The following is an 18,360-nucleotide window of genomic DNA, read 5'->3' as shown; positions in this document are numbered from 1 at the left end:
ATATCGCGATATGCGGGCTCTATGTCGCGACATAGGGGCGGGGCACTTTTGTCGGGGTATGTCATATCGCGATATGCGGGCTTCATGTCGTGACATGGTGCGGGGGTGTTTTGTCGAGGTATGTCATATCGTGAGATTTGGACTTAATGTCGCTAGTGGCGCCATGACAGTGGTGGGCCAGTCGCAATGTGTCTCACGATGTGATCGTGATGCCCGCACTCCTATCGTGACATGCTTTCGGAGTCGTGACCTCGCTGTGGATGCCATGACGTTCTTTGTCTGCTATTCACTTTTGACCTCATTGCGACTTCTCTTCTCTGATCAGTAATTGGAAACCAATGCATGTGTTACTGTGTATCCAGCCTACTCCGAACACTGACACAGTTACAAAGTGCACAGCTGCTGAAGTCACACTCCCACTGTTCACACTCCCTGCCCCCTTGGTTGTTAGTATATAATTCATCTCAGGATCTCATACATGGCTGGGCAGCTTGATCCACACCCTCACCACTCTTTGTGTAAAGAAGTGCCTCTGTTCTCTGTTTAAAATGGGTCATTCAGACAAATAGAAATTGAATGATAATTTATACATATTAAGATCACCTTGTTGCACTAGTCTGTCCTGCTTTAAGTAATTACTAAGACATTTGTAAGATAATAATAATAAGATTAATTATTTTTATAAGGTAATAAGATTCAAACCATCAGGAGGAAGAGAATCAGACAGTGCCACTTGTCTGTCCACTGTATCACTGCAGGCCTGTGTGGGCTTGAATTAGACATAGTCCCTTTGGCATCTATTCTGAATGATGGGTTTTTAAATGTCTAACTTATTATTATTATGGGCTGTGGGAGCCCATTAGATAAGAGTTTCACTTATCACTTTATTCACAGTCAGACAAAAGGAAACTGATATAACTCTTTGCTGTGGACACCTACTGTATGAACCTCCCCTAAATCTCTAAATGGTCAGATTTCACTGAATGACAGCTAGTTTCACCTATCAGAGCACTACTTTCACATTGAGCGTTAGAGCCCACTCACTCATTCTTTTTTTCTGTGGGTATTATTTGGATTCAGGTCCAGATACGTGACAAGAGTTTTTGTAGCCACTTAGTAAGAACATTAAGATACTTTGTGATTTAACAAGGTTTTACATTTACGATATGGGGTTTTTACTGTAAAAATTGCAAATAAGCAGTTTGTGATCTTTGAAAAGAGTGCATCTTTTTAATGCATAATCAGGAAAATAATCTTATAAAAATGAAGGAAAAGTTGTTTTGTTTCTTACGATCTATAGTTTGTGGTGTTGTCTTTCAATTTTTCTGCAAAAGTTGATTAAATCTACAAGTGAAGCTCTATATGCTTTAATTAATGAACTCAATGCTGGGTCATAAATTTGTTTGGTTTTTTTTAAATAGTGTTTTTAGTCTCAACAGAGCCTACAGTCCCGATTGTGCTGTGAGTCCTGTCTGTGATTGTGGTGGTTGTTTCTGCTGCACTGTGCTACTGGAAACACTTGAGAGACAAGAACAAAGAAGGTAAGAGTCTACTGTATTTTTTAGTGTATCCCTAATCGATAAGAGGATCTCATCCAGATGTTGCTTGGAAGAAGCCAGCTTCAATGACTGGCTCAGCAACACTGTCCCACACTCCCACCACCCTTTGTGTAAAGAAGCGCTTCCTGATCACAGTTTTAAATGCTCTTCCACACAGTGTCCACATCTGTCCTTTGCTTGAGTTTTCACTGTTGAAAACAGAAGAATCCCTCGGTTGAGGGCTTAAGTTTGAGAATTTTGATCTCTTGTATCCGGTCCCCACTAGTCTTCCAGTTCAACACCAGATATGTCCTGTTTCTTAGGAACCTCAGTGTAGAACATTCCTTTAAACTCTGACGTTCTCAGCACTGATCAGCAATATTATTTTAAAAATATGCAATATTCTAAATTAGGGACGGTAGAACGCTGGCCTGTGATTACTCCTCCTGTCTCTCACTGTGCCTCCTGTACTGTTGTGTTTATTACTGAGGGATTCTCTGTGATCTCCTCTCTCTCGCTGTGCCTCCTGTCCTGTTGCGTGCGTTTATTACAGATTGATTCCCTCTTGTCTCCTCTCTCTCGCTGTGTTAAGGTCCTCACAGTGATGTCGTGTACGCTGACGTACAGCTCAGCTCCTCCGAGCCCCGGACTCTGGGGTGAGCTCCCAGCCCCAAGCCGGTGAGTCACTGTCTCTGTCCGACTGCTGTCCGGACTGGTCACCGACTGTCCTGCTCTCAGAGCTCGGTTTGACACTCCCTGACCTCTGCCATGGACGGGTTGAGGCAGCTCAGTCTCCTCTGGAACAGTGGGGCTGAGACTGAGAAGGGGTTTGATCCAGGCAGAGAAAGGTTGAGCCCAGGGGCCTGTTTCACACTCAGTGGTGAAATAAGGACACAGGGTCACAAGCAGAAACCAAAGGGGAATTAGTTTAAATACCACAGAGAGTCAGAACCTCGGGTTTACATCTCATCCGAAGGACAGCGCCTGTTTACTCTATAATGTCCCCATCACTATAATGAGGATTAGGACCCACATGGACCGCAGGGTGAGCACTCCCTGCTGGCCCCACTAACACCTCTTCCAGCAGCAACCTTAGTTTTTCCCCAGGAGTCCAGGTCCCATCCAGGTACTGACCAGGCTCACAGCTGCTGAGTTCAGTGGGTTGCCAGTTGTGAGTTGAAGAGCGATATGGCTACTGGCTTAACAAGCAGGATGGGTCAAATGGCCTCTTCTCATTTGCAGACAGTGGAATTAGTCTCCTGCTCTTTCTCCATGGACATGCCTGGTTATTGTTGACTGATGGAGCTCTAGTCCAGTCTTATCTTCCAGCCTCTGACTGGCCAGAGTTGACAATCATGTGCTCATTCTTCAGCTCCTGTGCTCGGTGTCTCACCCCGACTCTCTCTCGGCAGGATGCTGATGAGCCCTGTGTCTATGCTGTCATTAACACTTAATCATCTGCCTAGCCCCACCTCATGGGGGTCCGGGAGATGACACTCTTCCTGGATCACCATAGGTCAAAGGTCAAGGTCAGCATCTCCTGGTGCAGCACACCGGGTGTGGTCTCATGTCAAACTGCAGAGGACTCTGGGAGCCGGTGTGAGATCATATTGAGTGCCGTCCGACAGCAAGGGCCCAGTGGAAAAAAGTCAGACTGGACAAGTGGTCGCTGCAGTCCCATCATTCCTAAAATGTGTGACCTGAGCTTGGCCAAAGATCACAGTCATTGAGTTTGAAACGCCGCTGCAACAGAATGATTCCCAGTGCACCTCCCGTTCCAGAAACTGCAGGTCACTTTCAGAATTGTGGTAGACGCGCGCCTCTGACTTTCTGTTTTCTCTGCAGCAGTGTGAGTCTAAAGCAGTAGTGCTTGAATTAGAGCATGATAGTTTATCCACTACTTGTGACTTCTGTCAACATCCTTTCATTATTCTGCTTAAATAGCCACAGAGGCTGGAAACAGTAGTGGGACAGTAGTGCTGTCGTGGGAGATGTCAGTGATGTTATTGCTTCAGGCGTTCCATCCTGAACAAGTCAATAACTGTCAAATTTATTTATGTCCATTTTGGAAGTCCACAGAGCAGTGCAATAAATTACACTTTATATTGTCATAAGCAACACATTGTTTTTAGCATTTCACAAGGTATTGCACATGCAAGTAAACTCTAATATCCTCTAAATCCAAACATAACATGTATTTTCCCAGCAGTGAAACCATTTTCTAAATATTAAACATATTAATGAGACAACACTGGCCACAACAATAAAAGCACATACAGCCCTATCAGTCATTTTCATCAGCTTTTAGCCTCCAGATCAAAACACATCACAACAGGATACAAGAGACAAGACAACCTCTACTTCTGATCTGTATATTTTAAATCTTTAGATATAAAAACATTGTTCTGATGAATTAGTATGAGAGATGCTTGATATCAAAATAACACACACTGCTAATTTGGCTAGGAAAGCCAGGACAGATGGCAGGATATGGCTTTATAAAACCTCCTACGAACTTTGTTCTAGCAGTTTCAGATTTTTATCCAGTAGTAGACATATTGGAGAGGTTTGAGAAAAAAACTGTATTCCTGAATGTGCTACACCTTGAAAAATTGACTCTTGAATTAATAAAACGATATGTGTTTGTTGTTTTTTTCTGCTCTTGTTTTGGATATTTCTTTCTAGAGTATAGAGTTTAAGAGTGTAGTACTGTATTGAGTGTGTACTGAGTAAGAAATAACAAAATCCAATGTTTCTGACTGGATGACCATGGGGTTCCCTTGGTTTCAAGTCCTCACCCAGGCCTGTGCTGTCTATACCTTCCAAGATAAAGCACGATGTTTAAGGGCACAACCAATCCGGACAGGAATGGCCTCTGGAAAAGACGAATAATGGGAAACAGGTGTGAATGATACTCTCTAAAGCTGAGCAGGAGAGAGTGGCCACAGAGAACTTTTAGGGCATTGGTGCCAGCACATCCATGACCAGCTTACATGTCAAGGTGACTTTATAGGTAATGGATACTCACCTCCATCACCACCAGTGTGCAGCCCCACCTGGATGATCATCAGTCTGCTCACACACACCAGCTCTCAGTGGGGAGGAGAGCAGAGTGATGAAGCCAGTTCAGAGATGGGGATTATTAGGAGGCCATGATTGGTAAAGCCCAGGGGGAAATTTGGCCAGGATGCCGGGGTAACTGTTTTTGAGAAATTTCCTGGGATTTTTTAATGACCACAGAGTGTCAGGACGTCAGTTTTACGTCTCATCTGAAGGACGGCACCTTTTTACAGTTTAATGTCCCCGTCACTATACTGGGGCATCAGGACCCATATAGACCACAGGGTGAGCACCCCCTACTGGCCCCTCTAACACCTCTTCCAGCAGCAACCTTATTTTGGGAAGGAAGACAGCAGCAGCCTCTGTCACAGCTCCCTCTGGCCAGCCCACCAGCCATCGTCATCACACCCTCCAGGGGGAATCCGGGCCTGACCCTCAAACCCAAACTGGGGATGCCGGGGACTGAACGGGGGGCCTCATACATGCAAAGCATGTGCTCTACCACTGAGCTACATCCCCGACTAACACCCTCCTCACCTAATATAATAACCTTCGCCCTCCTCTTCCTCATCCCCTGCCCCACACTGTCCTGGGCCACTGACTGAGGCTCTGTGTCCAGTAAGGCTCCTGCTACATCACCATCATCAAGCCATGATCTACTGCATGACATGGTCCACTCTGGGGCCCTTATTCATTAGAGACAGATATCTGGGTGCCATCACCTTCCTCCTCCTCGCTTCCAGCACACAGAGCCCTCTCCCTCCGCCAGCCGCCTGTTCCTGCTCCACCTCTCAGAAACCCTGACGCACTGGGAGCCTTATCCACCTGTGCTCAAGCACCGACTGACTGATTGGTGAACACTTGGGTGAACACTCCAGGGCTGGAGGTATTAATGGCCGGGGAGCAGGAAACCAGGCCCTGACTGGAGCAGAGTGCTCAGGGTGCCGAGAGCTGACATTGTCCACCACTGTCCTCCTCCAGCTGCTTGTTCCTGCTCCATCGCTCAGCAGCACTAACGCACTGGTGACCCAGAATACTATACCTGTGCTCACTTAGGGATTAATCGTTGAGCACACTTGGGAGGGGTTTTTTTCAGCTGTGAAATGAATGAATTCCTCTTGTTTCACACGTCTCACTCGATTGGTTTGTGTACCAGCTGCAGAGATCTGCAGGCACTGCTTTGCACATTCATTGTGCCTGACATTTACATTTTGTGTGGACACAATCAAAATGATCTAGTGATTTGCAAAACATGCAGCAAAGAGAAGATGCATCTTTTGAGGAAGGAGAGTTTTAAGCAATGACTTCTGTTCTAGGAAAACCCGTGTGGTGTGGCAATATCAGTACAGGGGGAGAGGAAAGAGATGAGAGAGACACAGGACACAGAGGAAGAAAAAGGGGGTTGTCTCGAGCTGTGCCCTCAGGTTGTGATCAGGGGAGAGCTGTGTCAGAGTAAACGAGAGTGAGACAGAGAGAGGAAGAGCAGGGTTATCTCGAGCTGTGCTCTCGAGTTGCAGTCAGGGTCTGGCAGGAGGAAGTCTGTCTCAGAGAGAGGAAGACGAGCACTGTTGTCAGCTGTGCTCTAGGGATGTGGTCAGGCGCAAAGGTGTGTCAGACTGAACGGTTCCTGGCTTCGCCCAGGCCAGAGGTTTCTCAATCTGCTGTGTCTTCTGTTCAGGTGGACAGGGAGCAGAGAGGCTCCCCTGGGGAGTGAGACAAGAACCCAAAATGAAAGAATATAAGAACAAAACATATAGAGCAAAAGAACACAGGAACTTAAGAACATACAAGCAAATACAAGACAAGAGCAGAAGGAACAGGAGAACGTGTGAACATAAAAGCTGGCTAATGAGTGGAACCTTCAAGCCCACTTGGCTGATGGCTTCTGATCTCGATGGGCACCTACCTTTGTGACTGACCTTCTTCTACGTTTTTGCCTTTTTATGATTTTATGATTTCCTGTCCAGCTCCAGAAACAGCGTTGTGGTTAGTAAACACTAAGCTCATATCAATCGGTGTGGAATTCACCAGTAGCTATAAGAGCTCTATGAAGCCGTAAGTGCCGCGTTCACCAGCTTCACTGAGCTGTGATTGTCTGCCCTTGCCCCGCTAGCAGAGTGCGCGCTATTTTCGCTACATAGACTGAATGAGAATCCAGCAGATCTTATTTACTCTTTCTTACACACACCAGCTCTCAGTGTCGCTGCTGTCGCTACACAGACTGTAAAAGCGTGTCGATCGCTCTCTGTGTCCCATTAAGATCACCGGTGCGAATCCCAGTTACCGCTGTCTTTTCTTCGCACACAGTGAGAAAGCCGACCGTCTCCCTGGTGGTCTAGTGGTTAGGATTCGGCGCTCTCACCGCCGCGGCCCGGGTTCGATTCCCGGTCAGGGAATGACCTTCATTTTGTTTGTTTTTTTTAAATCCGCTTAGGAGCAATGAACTTGAACAAAATGCACCTAATATTTTAATCCTGTTGAAACTTTGTAACAGAGTGAATGAATGAATTTGTTTCTCGCAGATTTCACGAGAACAGGGTAAGAACGTGAATAAAAATACATTCGTGTGGCAGTCTCTAATCTACGGAACCTGCTGTTTTGCTCCGGCAGTAATTTTTTTTACAGTTCCTAAAACGAAAATAAATGTCACAGCTCAGGTCCTACTGAGATTTGAACTCAGATCGCTGGATTCAAAGTCCAGAGTGCTAACCATTACACCATAGAACCAAGACATAAACACACCAGTTACAGGTTCCCACTCTGATCATCTGCGAGTTCAACCTGCCTCCGTGAGATTACGATGTCTGTGTGATGTCGATGCTCTGCTGCAGCCGCTGTGCATCTGAGCTCCACAAACAGGTCCGTCCGCTTTCAGTCTCACAGACACGTCCGCACTCACGCTTAACAATCACCGATCAATAACCATCGGGCTCCAGATACTCCGCTCCTGCGCTCTGAGTCATTTGTGAGAGGAAAGAGCGCTCAAGTAGTTGCGTTGACAAAGCTTCTTCAGCTGCGCCAGTGGTGTAGTGGTATCATGCAAGATTCCCATTCTTGCGACCCGGGTTCGATTCCCGGCTGGCGCATAAAGACGTGGTATCTTTTAAACATTCACAAAGCAACGCAAAATGTTGTTATTTTAATCCTGTTGTGGATTACCAATGTAGTTTATCGCAAGACTGTGGTGGACGGACACAGAGCCCTATGCAGCAGCTCTAGACGGTGCTTAGGGAAGCGCCGAGTCTGTTTCAGTACTGGGAGCGAGTATGAGCTCATTCCGGTTCGGTTACTGTCGGACTGGCCAGCAGCTTCACAGGATTATTGCTGTTGGTCCGATACGGTGTTTCCGTCTCAGACTTTACCACAGCATAGACTTTACTTTAATTTTATTTTATGTTTTGCTCCATGTTAATTTTATTATTTTTATTTGCTTTAGCAACACTGATTTTACCCATCGGTCATGCTAATAAAGCACCTTGAATTGCATTAATAGCGTTTCGCACAGGCTAGTAAAAAAAACCGGCAACACAAAGAAAAATGAGACAGAAATGCTGTGACATGAAATACTTCTTCCACACTATTTATTGTGCAGCATTCCTATAGATAACGCTGCGGCAGCACCACAACGACTTGAAATGCGGGATTGCTCCCAGAAGTTTTTCATGAAGAAGAAAGCCTGTGTATTTCCCGCAATGTGGGGAAAAGAATAGTTTTCACCAGGCCGCCCTCCACAGAACATTCTACTGTCGTGGTGTTTTTAAGATTTTAGAAAATTCATCAAGAGCTCAACACGCGCTCGCCCCTCAGCGCTGCCCTCTTCCCTGACAACAGATTATTATGAGAACCTATTTCCATTTTGAACACTTTTCACGCGTGACGCTTTTTTGTGTTACTGTTTTTGTTTGTGCACTCATTTTTTGTGTTTCCATTTTTTCTCTGAGTACTATTTTTAGTTTGTGCACTCTTTTTTGTTTCTGTTTGGCACTTCTGGGTCACCGCACGTTTATGACCGACATCATAATGTAATGGAAAAAGGAAAAATGCGATTCGAATACCTCAATTGATTTATGAAGAGAAATGATCAAACCTAAGTCTTTTTCGGGCTTTTGTTCTCCTACATTACCTTTGCTTACTGCCCTGTCTTTCTCACTGCTGAAGAAGGCTCCACGGCCGAAACGTTGTGTTTTTTCTTCTCTTTTCGGCATGGAGTAAACCTATTGCTTGTTCCAATTAGTGTTTCGTCAGTCATTGCTGGCAGACAGCAGCAGTAGGACACAGAGCCCTATCCAGCAGCTCTAGACGGTGCTCGGGGAAGCGCTAAGTCTGTTTCAGCACAGGGAGCGAGTATGAGCTCATTCCGGCTCGGTTACTTTCGGACTGGGCATTTGAAGCTCTTTGGATCGCAACCTGCGTCTTACCTAGTGTGGGAAGAGGAGATCTCATATTTGACAAAAACATTTCTGGAGATGCCGGGGATTGAACCCGGGGCCTCATACATGCAAAGCATGCGCTCTACCACTGAGCTACATCCCCGACCAGCACTCAGTTCTTCGGTTCTTTGATAGAGCCTGTGATTACAAGTCACTGACTGCAGTTCTCTGTCAGGACGTGTGACGAGTTTTTAACGGTAAAAACAGGACATTCACACGTGAGGACAATAAACACCGATAACTTTTGCTTCAGCCTCTATTGAGCTTTCGATCAACCTCTGATATTCGCTATTTTTAATTTTCGATGTCAGAGAACAATAAAACAACGCCTTCCTTCGAGCCGGATTCGAACCAGCGACCTAAGGATTCCCAGCGGTTCCCACTACAGTCCTCCGCTCTACCAACTGAGCTATCGAAGGAACGACACGCAGCTCTTTTCTCACATATTCAGCCCAAATTCGTGAGGTGTTCCTGGTCATTTCAATCGCATTTCGACGGCAGGTTTAGAAAAAACGAGTATGTTGCAATTAACAAGTATTTCTTTCCAAGTAACACACTGAGGGTGATGAAACAATGACGCCGCGGAAAATAAAAAGCAGGCAGAAACGGTAATTCTGCGATTCATCCAAGTATTAAAATTGGGAATACAGAGGGGGAACGTGAATCCCCCGGACTCCCAGTTTGAGGTGCGGGAGCGACAGGCGTCAACAGTAAAGCAGCAAGCATGGAAATTCAAATTTCATACTTAATACAAGGACTCAAAATCAAAACCAAATCCAAATAATAAAGTCAATTGAACACTTAACGTTTAATAACGCAGAATACCCTTATATCGACAAAGAGGCTTATATTTTCATTTATTTTTAATTACAAAGCTGACGGAGCAGTCCTTGACATTCAAACACATGCAAAAAGACTATCTGGTGTATTTTAACAGAAATGCCTTTCTTACTTGAAAAATAACATTAAAATGCCTGGCACATTTAATAATCAGTCGGTTAATTTGTAGGCCATAAGTATTACTTTTTATGTCTCGTGTTAAGATATAACTAAATGTGCCTGCCAGTGTAACGATATTTTTAAAGCAAAGAAAGTCTCCTGTAAACAACAGAAGCTGTAATAAAGGCAAAGGGTGGACACACTAATCAATTAAAGATCTGACATTATATTTAGTTGTGGATGCTTTTGTGTAATTTTCTGTTAAATATATGTTTCCTGGAATAATTTCTGACATTGAAAAATAAAGTAATTGCACTTAATGACCGTTTTGACTGGAAATTAAATAAACGAAAGGGTAGTCTCTGACTTTTCGCAGTACTGAAAGTGCTGTTAATATCTACAGTAGGTCAGTGGGAGTTAGTTATAATAGACATTAACACATTCTGTTAACTACCTTTTCTTCCTTCATTTTTTCGATAGTGGACTCTGGAATGTCCCTCTCCCTGAGGAAATCGATAAGATCCTCCATCCTGCAATTGTGGCCTAGGAAGCACACATGGGACAGTGGTGCAGCATTGGTTAGTTAGCATAGTGTAATTACCTAGACTACTAACAGCCCACTGAAACTCAGCAAGTGTGAGCCTGGTCAGTACCTGAATGGGAGACCTCCTGGGAAAAACTAAGGTTGCTTCTATCAACTCTAAGTCACATTATCACATCATCAGAGAATTTCATGGTGACACATAGAAAGTGAAAAGCGCACAAGTAATTAGTCTTTCATCAAAGCCATCGCTGGAAAACAGGAGCAGAAAAGACAGATGTTACTTTAAAAGACAAAATGTAGAAAACACCTGTATGCAAGTTAGAGAAATCGGAAGAGCGGTTGGTAGAGCGGAGAACTGTAGTGGAAACTGCTGGAAGGTCTAAGGTCGCTGTTCTGTTGTTCTCTGGTATCGAAATTAAAAATAGCGAATCTCAGAGGCTCATCGAAAGCTCAATAACGGCTGAAGCAAAAGTTAACGGTGTTAATCTGTTGATACCAGCAGTAACGTCGAACCTGTTACTGCCAAAATACAGCTAAGGTGCCTTTTCGGGAGTAGCAAAAGAGAAGCTCTCGATGATGAAAACCCGCCGCCTCATGGACCAGCAGAAACCCTCATTGTATAAGGCTGTTGTTTTGTTATTTTTAAAGTAAGAAAGGCGTTTCTTTTAAAATACGCCAGATAGTCTTTTTGCATGTGTTTGAATGTCAAGGACTGCTTCCTCTGCTTTGTCATTCAAAAATGGATAAAAACACAAGTAAAGCCTCTTTGTCGCTATGAGGGCGTTTTGCGCTATTACATGTTCGGTATTCTATTGATTTGGTTTTGATTTTGAGTCCTTGTACTGGTTGTTTTCTGTGTGTGTGTCCGCCGTGGCACAGTAGCGTTCAGCAGCCTAGGTAATTGTTGCTTAACCTCTGTGTGTGTGAGAGAGAGACAGTATGTATCATAAGGTTCCGCTAATTCTGCTGATTATACCGATCGGGGATTGCATTGTAAATTGGAGGGTGAGCACGAAGAGGTTCTAAAATTTCCCCTGTAAACACATGACAAGATTTGGAGTGCATGACTAACATTAAGATAATATTGACGGATAGATGCGAGTGTGCATTTTACAGATAAGTATTCTGATCGCCTCTAAATGCCCTGCTGTATTTTTAAGTGAACGAAGTTTACAGAGCTAAAATACATCCAAAGTATGTATTTGACGCTTTTATTAGCGCACTATCTTGCAATTAAAGGTGCGATGAATTGGTACTGTAATGCGACTATAACAATTGAGCGTTAAGTCTTGTGGGAAGTCACGAATTTCCCAGTTAGGTGTCTTTTGACATCGAAAATAGAAAACTGTAGCATTTTCGGGGTCGGCGAGGACGGACACAGAGATTCATACAGTCGTTGAATGAAACACGTGCCTTTATTTTTCGGCAGAGGCAGCACAGCACCCCCGCGCCCCTGCGCTAGCAGAGAGAGTGAGCGAGCAGGTAGTTACACAGCGGTAGGGTGGCAATTGGGTACAAGTATGAAAGGGGTGCGAAACCAGGGAACTATTTACAAGAATGCGGGCGATCTCACCAAACTGTACGCCCGTTTTGCAGTCAGCGGCTTTCCTAGTACCCCAGCCGGGCGCTCTTCGGCCGCAGCGCCAGGCGAATGGCTACAGTACTCATTTCGTGGGTTTCATACAAGTTTAGAAGCATCATGAAGAATCAAACAAGATCTTCAGAACTTAATATTTTAATACCTTTGCAGTTTTTATTCTCATGGCGCCTCACTCGATATTACCCTTGGGGCGATGCATTTACTGATGCATTTACAACCTTTGGTTGTAATGTATGTAAAATCACCGTGATTGTAAGATCTATGGTTTTAATTTTCTATGGCAAGTTTTCCTATACTTTCCCTACCGTGACAAGGTGTTGCCAAACGTTTAACTGTGGGATACCATCGCGACAAGCCCTCCGCAGCATGTCATGATAGGGACCCCATGTACAGTATATCGCATGTATATCGAGGCAGTGTATATCACGACTGGCGCCTTGCTTCCATGCAACCCTGGTAGCGCTGTCGCAACAAAGGTCTCATATCCGGACATGATATACCCAGATAGGACGTGTAGCGATATATGGATTTTACGTCGCGACATGGGGTCATCATATATCCTGTCAGGGTATGTCCTATCGCAACATATGGAATTCCATGTCGCGACATGAGGGCAGGGCACTTTTGTCGGGGTATGTCATATCGCGATATGCGGGCTTTGTTTCACGACTTGGGGGCGGTGCACTTTTGTTGGGGTATGTCATATTGCCATATGCGGGCTTAATGTCGCGACATGGGGGCGGGGCACTTTTATCGGGGTACGTCATATCGCGATATGCGGTCTCCATATCGTGACATGGTGCGGGGGTGTTTTGTCGAGGTATGTCATATCGTGATATATTCACTTAATGTCGCGATTGGCGCCATGACAGTGGTGGGCCAGTCGCAATGGGTATGGCGATGTGATCGTGATGCCCGCACTCCTATCGTGACATGCTATCGGAGTCGTGACCTCGCTGTGGATGCCATGACGTTCTTTGTCTGCTATTCACTTTTGACCTCATTGCGACTTCTCTTAGAATGATCAGCAATTGGAAACCAGTGCATGTGTTACTGTGTAACCAGCGTGCTCATACAGCACATAGAGTACACGGAACTTCCGCTGTGGCGCTTTACCCACTCAGAGTGTCGATTCTCACTTTTCACCCAATCGCGGCCCGAACTGTTCGGGGCTTCAGCCAATCACGGGTCTGAGAGCTGTTCATGCCAGCAGCGCCAGGTGGATCGCCTTGTATACTGTAAATGAGAATCTATTTTTAAAATGCTTTACTTATTTGCACTATAACTACACCGGCTTATTTTTAAACGTCTTTATTGATTCACAATGTCTCATACTCTTCGAAATAAATACATTTTTTATTTGCAATATAACTGTCTCCGCTGCTTTCTGTAAGGAATACATGGTATTTGAACAATTTGAATTGTTTATTTAAGGTAGGGGAGACACCTTCTGCTTTGTGCTTCGATCATTAATAGACATGTAAAGTTTATTTTCATTATATTTTTATGGTCGTGCTTTTAAATGTTGTTTTTTGTTGTTAAATTATATCGATCTTGAAACTAATACTAAAAATGTGAATATGGGCTCTCGTGTTGTACCAGCGGTAATTTGGAAACTGGCGTCTCTTTACCAATGAAAGGCCTACACAAACAATACATTTTCAAGAACATGGTTAAAAATGAAAAGAAAACATCTAACCCAATGTTCTAACATAGTAACTCCTCCCTAAATGTAAGACTGCTTATTCGCGTAAAGGCTGCAAATCTGTGCTCAACTGATAAAAAGATCACAACTGAAAGATCTGGTGGTCGTGACTTTGCCGTTTTGACAGGAAAAGAAGGCGCTATATTGAAATATATTGAAACATCCACCCCACCTGACCAGATACAATCGGAAAACAAATTGCCCCCATTGTTTTAATCACAATCAGGAGTTCAAGTACCAAGTTTGTTGGTACCCGTAAACTTCCTTGTAGATAGTCACGTGATTGCCCGAAAAAACAAGGCGCTATATCTCGGTAAAGCAGCACAAACGCTACTTACAGCGACACAAACCGGCACAAACGCAGCACTAACGGTTGCGGTGAGTTTCGACGTTTGTGCTGTTCGACGGGCGGGTGGGCAACTTCGTGGAGCAGGACGTGCAAACATGTCTGGGTCATTACATTGCAGACTGCAGAAGACTCGACTTCACCTGAGGATCTAACACAGGCGCCCATACCTGTGTCTTCAGAGGGCAGGTGTGCCTTCACGCTGTACTCTACACCAAGGACTGGACAGAAACACAAAGATAAAAGGAGTATGAGCTCATCGCTTCATGTTTGCGCAAAGACCCCTTTAAATACAAACACGCGAATAATGACAGTTTATTAAAGAATCCAGATATATGTTCACTTCTGTTATGTGAAAATAAAAGTTTCCAATATTGCCGCGGTCCGCTGGTGTGAGACGGTGGACTTTCCAGTATTGCTTCTCGGATGTGTTATTTACTACCCGCTACAACCTTGTACGTAGTGCCATTAAAAAACAAATAAAAAACAGCACAAAGGCTACTTTTAACTGCACAAACCCGCACAGACGAATGAGGAGGGTTTCATTGTGCTGTCTGTAGGGGGGGCAACTTCACGGAGCTCAAGGCAAACCCTACCTGGTATTTTAAATAAAATATTTCGGACGGATTTTGAATCTTTCGTTTTACGTTGTGTTCATTGTGTTTTGCAATCAATTATTAACTTCAGAGTAATTCACTTCAAAATACTGAATAATCTGAAAGCAAGCATAAGAAATACTTAGAAATGTTACAAGCAACAAGTGAAAATGAGCTCTTGCAGCATTTCTTTAGCTGAAGACAATGTCCTCATATGAGAGACCTTTGCAAACTAACTGTCATTTGAACGGGAATTTGCCGACTCTTAGACAGTGACGACATTATCGCCATATTCAATTCCAAGTCACGACGCCTGCGTCTGGTCTAGAAGACCGAAACCTCACAACAGAGGCAGGCACGGATTGTTTTTTGTGTGTCCGCCGTGGGACAGTAGCGTTCAGCAGCCAAGGTAATTGTTGCTTAACCTCTGTGTGTGTGAGAGAGAGAGACAGTATGTATCATAAGGTTCCGCTAATTCTGCTGATTATACCGATCGAGGATTGCATTGGAAATTGGAGGGTGAGCACGAAGAGGTTCTAAAATTTCCCCTGTAAACACATGCCAAGATTTTGAGTGCATGACTAACATTAAGATAATATTGACGGATAGATGCGAGTGTGCATTTTACAGATAAGTATTCTGATCGCCTCTAAATGCCCTGCTGTATTTTTAAGTGAACGATGTTTACAGAGCTAAAATACATCCAAAGTATGTATTTGACGCTTTTATTAGCGCACTATCTTGCAATTAAAGGTGCGATGAATTGGTACTGTAATGCGACTATAACAATTGGTACTGTAATGCGACTATAACAATTGACTATAACAAGCGAGCAGGTAGTTACACAGCGATAGGGTGGCAATTGGGTACAAGTATGAAAGGGGTGCGAAACCAGGGAGCTATTTACAAGAATGCGGGCGATCTCACCAAACTGTACGCCCGTTTTGCAGTCAGCGGCTTTCCTAGTACCCCAGCCGGGCGCTCTTCGGCCGCAGCGCCGGGCGAATGGCTACAGTACTAATTTCGTGGGTTTCATACAAGTTTGGAAGCATCACGAAGAATCAAACAAGATCTTCAGAACTTAATATTTCCCCAGTGGGCAGTGATTCGTCAAATATACGTATATATTACGGCGAAAATACGGCTATACGTATATGTACGTCGCCGCGACTTATAATCAACGTTGAATTGCAACCGTAAAATCGACAACATTAATAAACGCATATATAACGTCGAAAACACATCTAACACAGAGCCTGAGGCTTTTTACTGTATATATTGTGTGTGCCGGAACTATACGGCAATCTGCATAGTGTACGAAGTAAATTATTTTCAGAGTAATTAATTTATTTACTATATTTTTTTACTATATGTACTATATTTATTAATATAGTTATTATACACGTGTAAATAAATTACTGCGAAAATAATTTACTTCGTCCACTATGCAGATTGCCGTATAGTTGCGGCACACAGGATATATAGACTAAAGCGAACGGAACCGTTTGTAGGGCTCAGATAGCGGCTACAGCAGAGCATCGACGTTACAGATACTGTTGTCTCACTGAGACGGGTTGAACATGCAGATGATCAAACTGGGGATCTGTAGACTAGCTTTTGCCTTAGCACTTGGTTCCATGGTGTAATGGTTAGCACTCTGGACTTTGAATCTAGCGATCCTAGTTCAAGTCTCGTTAGAGCCTAAGCAGCGAAGGTTTAAGATCCAGAGTCTAGTTCAGATAATTTGCTTGATGAAAGCAGCTCTTTTCCGACTCTGATCTGCTCGCCCAACACGGTTTGCTTTCCTGCTGAAAGAGAGAAGCAGAGTAAGGAGAAAGTATTTCACACTTCTCAACTGAGTGAAACAACAATAACATGATCTAAGTTTAGACTAATGAAAGAGAGAACTAAAGTTTGGAAGCCGTGACAGCTGTATGATGTTTTGGAAGAAAACGGTGTTTCTTTGATGTCGAAATCAAGCGGAATATGAACGTGACACAAGCACACAAGTAATTAGTCTTTCGTCAAAGTATTTGCTGGCAGACAGGAGCAGTAAAAGATATTAGGAGATGTAATTTTTAAAAGACAAAATGTAGAAAACACCTGTATCCAAGTTAGAAAAGCTGGAGCGGGGCGATGCCGTACCAGTAGCGGCGCGGAGCTCACTGTGGTGCGGTGCAGTTTTGTCAACGGGGCCAGTGGCGCAATGGATAACGCGTCTGACTACGAATCAGAAGATTGTAGGTTCGACTCCTACCTGGCTCGTGTTTCTTTTAAACACGTCGGGCTGCTCACTAGCACATTGCCTTCTGTTCATTGTTAGTAGCCTTAGCTAATCAAGGCCCGTATCGCCACCAAGAATGATCCAATCACAGCATCCGCTCTCAGTCTTGATAGTTTTCTCCAATCGCAGCGCTCCCTGCTGCCAAGTGTCGTGCTGGGAGTTTAATGTAGTTTAATCAGCAGCATGTGAGCTCATGAAGAAAACTAAGTTTACTTGTGGGCGGATTCTCACATGTGGGGTCTTCCCTTGTGCTCCTGCGTCAATTGTATCAATAAAGCGTCACTTTCCGTGGGGATCGGTCTCTAAGACACGTCCGGACTCGCTCTCCACCATCTCCCTGGGTGCTGGGAGAATGATCTCCTAAAATCTGAAAGCGAAAATAAACCACGGAAATATTATCCTACAAACACCTTCGAGTCTCAAACCGTCTCGCTATGCAAGCAAATCTTAGTTCCAAGCAGATCTTATTTTGTCTTTCTTACACACAGCAGCTCTGAGTGTCGCTGCTGTCGCTACACAGACTGTAAAAGCGTGTCGATCGCTCTCTGTGTCCTATTAAGATCTCCAGCGCGAATCCCAGTTACCGCTGTCTTCTCTTCACATAGAGGGAGCATCTTCACCGTCTCCCTGGTGGTCTAGTGGTTAGGATTCGGCGCTCTCACCGCCGCGGCCCGGGTTCGATTCCCGGTCAGGGAAGAGTCTACTTTTCCTCCGTTTGTGTCCATTACAGCCTCCCTGGACACTGAAGATGAACAAGATGCACCTCATATTTTCATTCAGTAGAAACATCCGTAGCAGATTGCATGGATAAACACAATTCTGTGTTTTTCATGCAAGTTTCAGCAGGACAGGGTGAGCTCTTGAATAAAAATAAATGTACTTGCAGTACATCTCTGTCCCTCTGTGGACCCTGCTCTTTTGTTCTGGATGTTTCTGAAAATTGGATGGCACTCAGATATGTATATATAAAGTCAGTGTGAGGGCAAGGGCAAACAACCATAGTTCTGTAAAAAACATGCTCCATGTGCAGAGAACAATGCCTAAGAATGTGTGCAGGGCCGAATTAGGCCAACACAAAAGAAATAAAAAACTGGTTACACCTGAGAAACAGTGACCAGCTCTCCTTCTGCCACAAGGCCCTGCTGAGCAAGGAGCTGAGTCCACAGAAGAGCCCTTCTCAGCCAGAAGGTTCTGAAGCACACTGACACCAGCCTGCCTCAGGACAGCACTGCTTAATCAGCATGAACCACAATCAACCAAATCACAGCATAAGCGAAACAACACTACCTCAACCACTGGGACACACACACATAAACAC

General features: G+C 44.3%; 1 long non-coding RNA gene and 7 other non-coding genes across 8 annotated transcripts; 5 read left to right on the top strand and 3 right to left on the bottom strand.

The window, feature by feature from the left end:
• Positions 1 to 1,434: 1,434 nt before the first annotated feature.
• On the top strand, positions 1,435 to 3,130 carry LOC148656902 (uncharacterized). Its single transcript, XR_015941052.1, has 3 exons — positions 1,435 to 1,541; positions 2,131 to 2,216; positions 2,951 to 3,130. It is a non-coding gene; the product is annotated as an uncharacterized LOC148656902 (long non-coding RNA).
• Positions 3,131 to 6,922: 3,792 nt separating this feature from the next.
• trnae-cuc (transfer RNA glutamic acid (anticodon CUC)) lies at positions 6,923 to 6,994 on the top strand. Its single transcript has one exon. It is a non-coding gene; the product is annotated as a tRNA-Glu (tRNA).
• Positions 6,995 to 7,253: 259 nt separating this feature from the next.
• Positions 7,254 to 7,325, bottom strand: trnaq-uug (transfer RNA glutamine (anticodon UUG)). Its single transcript has one exon. It is a non-coding gene; the product is annotated as a tRNA-Gln (tRNA).
• A 288-nt stretch (positions 7,326 to 7,613) lies between these two features.
• On the top strand, positions 7,614 to 7,684 carry trnag-ccc (transfer RNA glycine (anticodon CCC)). The gene has a single exon. It is a non-coding gene; the product is annotated as a tRNA-Gly (tRNA).
• A 1,375-nt stretch (positions 7,685 to 9,059) lies between these two features.
• On the bottom strand, positions 9,060 to 9,131 carry trnaa-ugc (transfer RNA alanine (anticodon UGC)). Its single transcript has one exon. It is a non-coding gene; the product is annotated as a tRNA-Ala (tRNA).
• Positions 9,132 to 9,359: 228 nt separating this feature from the next.
• On the bottom strand, positions 9,360 to 9,447 carry trnay-gua (transfer RNA tyrosine (anticodon GUA)). The gene is given in 2 exon segments: positions 9,360 to 9,395; positions 9,411 to 9,447. It is a non-coding gene; the product is annotated as a tRNA-Tyr (tRNA).
• Positions 9,448 to 16,950: 7,503 nt separating this feature from the next.
• On the top strand, positions 16,951 to 17,023 carry trnar-acg (transfer RNA arginine (anticodon ACG)). The gene has a single exon. It is a non-coding gene; the product is annotated as a tRNA-Arg (tRNA).
• Positions 17,024 to 17,666: 643 nt separating this feature from the next.
• trnae-cuc (transfer RNA glutamic acid (anticodon CUC)) lies at positions 17,667 to 17,738 on the top strand. Its single transcript has one exon. It is a non-coding gene; the product is annotated as a tRNA-Glu (tRNA).
• The last annotated feature ends 622 nt before the right edge of the window (positions 17,739 to 18,360 follow it).

Source organism: Lepisosteus platostomus, chromosome 8, assembly GCF_059453375.1.
Source record: "Lepisosteus platostomus isolate fLepPlt1 chromosome 8, fLepPlt1.hap1, whole genome shotgun sequence".
Taxonomy (NCBI): Eukaryota; Metazoa; Chordata; class Actinopteri; order Semionotiformes; family Lepisosteidae; genus Lepisosteus; species Lepisosteus platostomus.
The sequence above is the reverse complement of the archived record's forward strand: the minus strand, read 5'-3'. Positions and strand labels throughout refer to the sequence as shown.